We start from the raw sequence: 6,000 nt of genomic DNA, 5'->3' as shown, positions 1-6,000 counted from the left end.
TTTTTGGTGCAATTCTAAAGGGGACTGTTTTAATTTCTCTTTCTGCCGCTTCATTATTAGTGTATAGAATTCTGCACACTGATTTTGTCTCCTGCAACTTTACTGAATTCAATTAGTTCTAGCCGTTTTTTGGCAGATTCTATCAGGTTTTCTACAGATAGTATCCTGCCAAAGAGTGAAAGTTTTACTTCTTCTTTACTAATTTGGATGCTCTTTGTTTTTGTTATCTGATTGCTGCGCTAGGACTTCCAGTACTATGTTGAGTAAAAGTGGTGAAACCAAACGTCTTTGTCTTGTTCCTGACCTTGGGGAAAGGCTCTCAGGTTTTCCCCCAGTAGGATGGTATCAGCTAGAGATTTTTCATATATGGCCTTTATTATGTTGAGGTATGTTCCCTCTAAACCTACCTTATTAAGGGTTTTTCTCGTGAATGGATGAGGTTTTTTTCCTGCATCTGTTGAAATTACTTTTTCTGCATCTATTGAAATGACCATATGGTTCTTATCCTTTCTCTTAATGATTTAATGTATCACATTGATTTGCAAGTGTTGAACAAACCTTACAACCCAGGAATAAATCCCACCTCATCAGGGTGAATGATTTGTTTGACAAATTGTTGGATTTGGTTTGCTTGACTTTTATTGAGGATTTTTTACATCTATGTTCATCAGAGATATTGGCCTGTGCTGTCTTTATCTGGTTCTGGTATCAGAGTACTGTTGGCCTCATAGAATGAATTTGGAAGTTTTCCTTCTTTTTCTATTTTTTGGAGTAGTTTGAGAATAGGTATTAATTCTACTTTAAATGTTTGGTACAATTTGCCTGTCGAAGCCTTCTGGTTCTGGGTTTTTGTTTGTTGGCAATTTTTTGATTACCAATTCAATTTCTTTGCTGTGGTTATAGGTCTTTTCAAATTTTCTATTTCTTCCTGTTTCAGTTTTGGTAGTTTATGTTTCTAGGAATTCATCCATTTTTTGTAGGTTGGTATATAATTTTTCATAATATTCTTTTATAATTGTTTGCATTTTCTATGGTCATTATTTTTCCTCTATCAGGTATCTTTATTTATTTGAGTCCTTTCATTTTTTTTTCTTGATACTCTGGCTCAAGGTCTATCAATTTTAATGATTTTTTTCAAAGAACTAGCTCCTGGCTTCATTAATCTGTCCTATTGGCTTTTTTAGTTTCTGTACCATTTATTTCTACTCTAATCTTTATTATTTCCTTCCTTCTTCTGGTTTTAGTTTTCGCTTGTTGTTTTTTGTAGCTCGTATGGGTGAATGGTTAGGTTGTTTATTTGAGATTTTTCTTGCTTCTTGAGGTAGGCCTCTATTGCTACAAATTTCCTTCTTAGAACAGCTTTTGCCTCATCCTAAAGCTTTTGGCCATTGTGTTTTTATTTTCATTTATTTCTCTGTACTTTTTAACTTTTTTTCTTTTGTTTCCTGATTTACACATTCATTGTTTAGAAACATGTTATTTAACCTGGGCATATCTGTAGACTTTCCAGATTTTTTCTTGTGGTTAGCTTCTAGTTTCATAGTGTTGTGGTTAGAAAAGATGCATGGTATGACTTCAGTCTTCTTGAATTTGTTGATGCTTATTTTGTGGCCTAATATGTAATCTGTTCTAGAGAATGTTCTGTGTGCCCTTGAAAAAAATATGTATTCTGCTGAATTTTTTTTTAAGATTTATTTATTTATAAGTGAGAGACACATAGAATGAGGCAGAGACATAGGCAGAGGGAGAAGCAGGCTCCCTGCAGGAAGCCCAATGTGGGACTCAATACCAGATCCCGGGATCACACCCTGACCCAAAGGCAGACGCTCAACCACTGAGCCACCCCCTGAGTCCCTATTCTCCTATTTTAAGATGGGATATTCTGAATTTATCTGTTAAATCCATCTGTCGCAGTGTGTCATTCAAAATCAATATTTCCTTGTTGATTTTCTGTTTAGATGATTTGTCCATTGATATAAGAGGGGTATTAAAGTCTCCTACCCTTATATTATTATTATCAATTCATCCCTTTATGTTTGTCATTAACTGTTTTATGTATTTGGGTGCTTCTATATTGGATGCATAAATATTTACAATTGTTATGTCTTCTTGTTGGACTGTCCCTTTTATTATTATATAGTGTCTTTATCTCTAATTACAGTCTTTGTTTCAAAGTCTATTTTTTTCAATATAAGTATTGCTATTCTGACTTTCTTTTGCTATCTATTTGCGTGAGAGATGTTTCTCCATTCCCTCACTTTCAATCTGCAGGTATCTTTCAGTCTGAAATGAAAAATCCCCTGCTAGCTTTATGGGATTTCCCTTATATGTTACTGTCTTCTTTTGTCTTGCTGATTAAAAAAAAATGTCACTATACTTTGCCAATTTAATTACAATATGTCTTGGATTTGTTTTTGTGGATTTTGTTGGGGGTCCTATGTGTCTCCAGGATAGCTGATCCTTTCCCCAGATTAGGGAAGTTTTCAGCTGTTATTTCTTCAAATAAATTTTCTGCCCACTTTTCTCTCTCTTCTTCTGGGACTCCTGTAATATAAATGTTGTTATGTTTGATGACAATCAGCAGGGCTCACCACTGACTCAGTGATGGAGTCACTGAGTTCCCTAAGTCTATTCTTATTTTGCATCATTCTTTTTTCTCTTTTGTTCAACTCGATTACTTTCCATTACTTTGTCTTCTGGGTCATTAATTCATTCTTGCTGTTCATTCCATCATGTGTGTTTTTCATTTTATTTATTGAGCCCCTTATCTCTGCTATGTTATTCCTTATCGCCATGTTAAAGGTCTCACTCATGTTTTTCACTTTTTTCTCTAGTCCAATGAGTATTCTTATGATCATTGCTTTAAATACTCCATCAGGCATGTTACCTATATCTCTTTCCCTTCAATCTCTGGCCACAGTCTTGCCTCATTCTTTCATTTGGGATAAATTTCTCTGTCTCCTCATTTTGTCTAAGTTTCTGTGTTAAGAAAGTCTGCTGTCTTGAGGGTAATGGCCTTATGAAGAGGTCCTGTAGTGCCCTGCTATGTCATGACTCCTATTCCCCTGAGCGTGGTGCTTCCAGAAATGTCTCCTAAGTGTGCTGCATTTGCTCTGCTGTTTTGTCCTGGCCACTTTATCCTTAAATGCAATCTTCTGTTGAGGCTCTCTTTGCCTGTTTGAGCAGTATTTGGTCTCTGACCTGAATGTATCATGTTTTAACTGGGTGTGCTCTGGTCTGCTTGTAAAATGAGACCTGTCACTGCTGACAGAATGAAGGCTTTGCAAAACTCCTGAGTCAAGAGACATGATGTGAGCAAGGTATTTGGGCCTGTTTTCTAGGGGTGGGTACCTCCTGTGCAGGGACTGAGGCAAGCAAGATGGTGAAGGGCTGATCCACTAGAGTGCAGGGGGCAGGGCTTGCTAAAAGCAAGTTAGGCAGCCAGCATTGGCACTGCTCTGGTTCCTATAGGTGGCTCTGTGTTTAGGCTGAGGGATGGCAGGGGGTTAGAGGGAAATGGTGCCAGTTGGTTCCTCTGTTCCTGGAAGGATCTCTCTTTATATGCCGTCTCTCTGGGATGCACTCTGAGATGAGCAAATATCCACCCTACTGTGTGCTCCAGGCACTCTTCAGATATGCTTCCACACTGTATGTGTATGTGTTGTCTCCCTGCCCTCTCTCCAAGAGCACAGCGCCCTCCCAGCTCTACCCCAGCCAAGCCCAGTGACCTTTAAAACTCCAGGCGGTAAGCCCTGTTGGTTGCCAGAAGTCACAAAATTCAGCCCCTCTCACTTTCCAAGCCAATTGCTATGGAGCTTCATTTTCCCCCATTTGCTTCCCTGTGTGTTAGCCCTTCTCTGTGACCGTGGCTCCCTCCTCGCCACAGCAGCCTTGATCATTTTCTCTCCCAAATCACATCTCCAAACTTCCTGCCTTCCTTTGATATGGCCTCTTCTCTACCTCTAGTTGTGGAATTTGTTCTTCCAATCTTCAAGTAAATTTCTGGGGTATTTAGGATGTTTTGATAGTTATCTAGTTGTACTCATGGGATGAGGTGAGCTGGGTCCTCCTACTCCACCTCCATCTTACAACTCTTGGACTCTCAATTCTAATCACTTGCTCTATATGTCAATCCTTGAGCCAGCACCACCCTGTTTTGTTGCTAAAGCATTGTAGTAAGTCATGCAATCAAGAATATGAGTCCTCCAAATGTTCCTTTTCAAGACTGTTTTGGTTATTGTGTGTTCGAAAAGACATATACTTTAAACAAATTCTTTCTGTTTGGGCACCTGGGTGGCCCAGTCAGTTGAGCATCAGACTCTGGGTTTTGGTTCAGGGTTGTCAGTTTGAGCCGTGTTGGGCTCTATGCCCAGCGGGCAAGTCTGCTTGAGGTTCTCTCTTCTCTCTCTTCTTCTGCTACACCCCCTGCTCATGTTTTCTCTATTTCTCTTTCTCTCTAAAATAAATAAATAAATCTTAAAACAACAACAACCTTTCTGTTCTCTTGAAACTGAGACCAAGACTGGAACATATTTCCATTAGCTTTGTTTGAGTAGTGTTTTGTACTAGCTAACTCAACCAAAAGTGCCCTTCTGTGGGTTATCTCTGACCCCAATTGGACCCAAGACATTTTGCCTCTTCCCTGGCATATAGCCTTTTTAACACCCATGCCATACATTTATGAGAAATCAATAGCATACATCATACTTAATGATGAAAGACAAAATGGTTCCACTATCCAGTTTCCCAAGGCAGCTGTAATATATATCTATAAACTTGGTGGCTTGAAACCACAGAGATATATTCTCTCATAGTTCTAAAAGTCAGAAGCCTGTAATCAATATGCGAACAATGTCATGCTCCGTCTGAAGGTTCTAAGAAGAAACCTTTCCTGCCTCTTTCAGCTTCTCATAACTCTGGACATTCCTTGGGTTGTAACAGCTTAACCCCAGTCTTTTATATGCCCGCTCCATTGTGTGTATCTCTGTGAGTCTTTTTCTGTTTCTTATAAGGACACTATTATTTGATTTAAGGCCCACCTTAACCTGGTACATCTCATTTCAATCCTGACTTCATTATATATATAATGTGTATATATATATATATATATACACACACACAACATTATTATAATGTATATATATTATATATATAATGTGTGTATATATATGTACATATATATATATATACATATATATATACACAGAGAACTTGCTTCCAAAAAAAAGTTATAATCTGAGGTCCCAGGTAGATATGAATTTTAGAGGGACACTATTTAACCCAATATACACCCTAAAATCAAGAGCAAGGCAAGATAGATGTACAACAGTATACTGCAATTACACAAGGATAAGAGCCAAACGAATTGAAAAGGAAAAAAAGATACATTTAGTCACATACCTGATTGTATATGTGAAACATCATAAAGAATTTATAAAAACCTCATAGTATTAATATGTGAGCTTAAGAAAGTCACACAATACAAGTCCATGTTTTTAAAAACATATTTCTTTATTATAGCAACAAACAACTGGATATTGAACTTAACATTCATAATACTATAAAAAGAGTGAAATACTCAGAATTAATTTATCAAAATATGTACAAGGCCTGTAAACTGAAAACTGCATTTCTTGTATTTAGAACAAATATTAGTTTATGCAAATTATTCAGAGATTAATAAATTTTGCCAATACCATTCTCAACACATTTATTAAATATTTTGATTTGTTTTCTTTAATCTTATTTTGTTTCTTCCTCAATCTCTTGATTTTCAGCAGCTACTAATGCATTAGAGAAGCAAGTGCTATTTATTATTTTTCACTAAAATAATATCTTGCCTTATTTTTAGCTGTTTTAATGTGAATGAGGTAAAGTAAGTATATTAAACAGAATACTGTATTTAAAAAAAAACATTATCAGTTTAATTAAAAACATGTCACATTTGAAATTTTTTTCCAGCCTATCAAAGCACAACTAACAAAATTGTAAGATATTTAA

Source organism: Nyctereutes procyonoides, unplaced genomic scaffold, assembly GCF_905146905.1.
Source record: "Nyctereutes procyonoides isolate TBG_1078 unplaced genomic scaffold, NYPRO_anot_genome, whole genome shotgun sequence".
Classification (NCBI taxonomy): Eukaryota; Metazoa; Chordata; class Mammalia; order Carnivora; family Canidae; genus Nyctereutes; species Nyctereutes procyonoides.
The sequence above is the reverse complement of the archived record's forward strand: the minus strand, read 5'-3'. Positions refer to the sequence as shown.